The sequence below is a fragment of the Nanorana parkeri genome, unplaced genomic scaffold (assembly GCF_000935625.1).
Source record: "Nanorana parkeri isolate BGI_ZX_2015 unplaced genomic scaffold, ASM93562v1 scaffold748, whole genome shotgun sequence".
NCBI classification, from domain to species: Eukaryota; Metazoa; Chordata; class Amphibia; order Anura; family Dicroglossidae; genus Nanorana; species Nanorana parkeri.
In genome coordinates, this window is record NW_017307016.1 from 816,222 (window position 1) to 819,181 (window position 2,960).

Here is a 2,960-nt window from a genome sequence, read left to right on the forward strand (position 1 = left end):
GGGGGGGGGGGGGGGGCACGTCTGTTCCTCATTGTCCCTGTGTGTGCTATAAAGAAATCACCGCTGCAAGCTCCGCCCCCGGGATGGACTAAAATCTCAATACAAATTAGTAAACTGAAACTGAGATTGTAGACCATCCCGGGGGCGGAGCTCGGAGCAGTGACTACTCTACAACACACACAGGGACCATGGGGAACAGACGTAGCCCCCCTCCAGAAGGAAGGACAGTGTCAGAGATGATTGGAGGATCTACAGCCGAGTGATACACAAATAAGATACATTGTTGTTCAGAGTTGAGGTAATTTAATGTATTTTTTAAGATTTAACTTTAAGATTTTAGCGTTACTTTAAAATGTTTTCTTTTTAGGTTGAATGTATGTAATGTAATGATGCATTTTGGCCACAAGGTGGAGCCGTGGGGCACAGGAGATAAGTATTTATTTCTTATGCTCTTCAGCACCATCTAGTGGCCACAATGTAGCATTACGTTGCATACATATGATCTGAAAAGAAAATATATCTGAGAACTTTTCATTGCGCATCTAGAAGGAACGTTCAGAAAGAGTCGCGGGGTGAATGGTTGTGACAATTGGTTATTAATACACCCCAAACTTTTAGACAGAGTTGGGATTTAATTTCTTTGTCTCTTACTTTAAAACTATGGGGATTATTCCCTAAAGGGTGAGGAGAAGGCCGGAGAAGTGAATAATCTAGGACAAAATAGCCGATTTGGAAACATTCTCCAATTCAGCTCACATTCCAGCTCAGCGATGTTGTCCTAGATGGTTCACTTCTCCAAACTCTTCACACTTTTGTGAATAACCCTGTATATGTCCACCTAAGAGTCTCTTGTCCAAAGGGTGACAACGCTGCTGAGCGATTCCACTGCAGAACGACCAGTGTTGTCACCTTGTTACAAGAAGAGGAAAAGCAAAGGATCTACTGGTGGGATCTACTGGTGGGATCTAGGGATGAGCCGAGTGTTCGAACATCGGCAGTTGGAGCGCTCGCCGAACGCCGAACTTTATGGGATGTTCACGATTTGTTCCACCGCGGACATTCCATAATGGAAAATGCCCACTGAAGCTCTGATTTGCTAAAGTCAGGTGCAAGACTTTGCCCAACCAGGGCTCAGCGAAGGAGGGGCCTGAAGGAGAAAGTTCTCCATCAGGTCCCCCCGCGCTGATTGACAGCAGGCAGTGGGCGGGTGCAATAGCCAGCTTGCTATTGGCTATTGCATTTTACAATATCCAATAGCAGGCTGGGTATGGCTCACAGCCTGCAGATGAAGAGGAGGCAGGAGGGACGGGGCAGAGGAGCCGCGGCCGGATCAGAGAAGAAGCCGACGGACCAGGGGACCGGAGGCTGGGACAGCAGCGGAGGTACGGGGGGGCAGCGTAGCAATGCAGCGGTCTGTGTCCCCGCGGAGAGCAGCGGGGATTTGAGGCGCCACAGTTCAGCAAGTGCCGGGACATTTAGGAGAACTGTGGACCCGGCTCGTAAGTATGGATTGTCCGTAACCCGGGGGCTGCCTGTATAAGCCGTCTTAAAAGGGACATTCATTTTCGAACGTTCGACCTCCATTCACTTGCATTGAGTTCGAGTTCGTAGTCAAACTTTGGGCTCAGTTGCCCTTTCAGCCGATCGTTTCCGATCCTCACCTTTCGGCAGGATAGCTTTCACCAAGAAGAGTCATCCGATCGGCTTCTACGAGGACGTTCTCTTCTGTCATCATCTGACCTGGAAACAAAAAAACAAAGGGAAAGAATAAGATCTTCGGTGAGGTTTCCCCGGGGCAGAGATCCTGCGGAAGGTTCGGTCCGTACCGATCAGTCCCAGGAAGTCCGAGTCCTGCTTCTTGTTCTCCACATGCAGCTTCAAGCGGTCGGGGTTCTTCTTCAGTAAAACGATGACGCGGAAGCCGACGTCCAGGGACAGAATGATTTTTCGGCCTTCTTTCTTCACCGATCTGGATACAAAGAAACATTAACGAGATTCCACTCCATGATGAATGGACAGTCAGGCCAGGATTCCCCACAGGGCCACGGAGGCCAGGCCTCGGGGCGACAGGGCGCAGAGGGGCGGAACCGGAAATGTTAAAAAAAAGTTAAAATAAAAAAAGTGATTAAAAAAAAGTCAACAAATAAAGAAACAATAAAAAAAAAACAGCCGCCCCTGTCGTCTGGTTGCCATTCTCCATTGAGGGGAAGGGGGAGGGGGGCGCATTGCGGAAGCTGGCCTTGGGGCAGCAGGGAGAGTAAATCCGGCCCTGTGGAAAGCGTGGTGCTCATTACTGGGGATGAGCAAACTGAGACTCATCACTTTGCTGACATTTTGAGAGACGGATCATGCCCAGTGATGGGTGAACTGGACCGGTTTCGGGTCGCTTGGATGTCCTCTGGACCCAGCCAGAAAATCGGGTTTCGGCAAATGCCCAAGTGAACTGAACGCAGGGCCGCCTGCGTCCTAGTAATCAATGATGTTGTATTACCATTTCCCTCCTGGCTGCCTGCTATGTAGTAGAAGTGATCTGGGCAGCTTTACTCCATCCCCCTGCATGTCCCCCGCGCCCCCACCTGACCCTCATGCCCAGAATTACATGTCCCTACTGGATGCCTGGGACCCCCATGGTGGGTGCCAGGATAGAGAGCAGCGGGAAATCAGCGAACTTCCATCCTGTGAACAATGAACCCAGAAGCGCTCGTCTCTGAGCACTTCCGGGTTCAGCTCTTTCAATCTCTGGCTGCTCTGGCCCGGGAAAGAAGACGATCAAGCCCAGTCTCTGCTCAATCAGTTTCAACAGAGTGCAGAGGTGACATTGGGGGTCTAACAGACTCCTGATGTCTTCCTAAAGAGAACCTGTCACCTGCACTATATTATCACATAGAGGGATTGTCAGTCCCCTTGTGACACCAATAAAGTTACAAAGGAAATACAAGTTTTATTTGTGCAAAGACAAC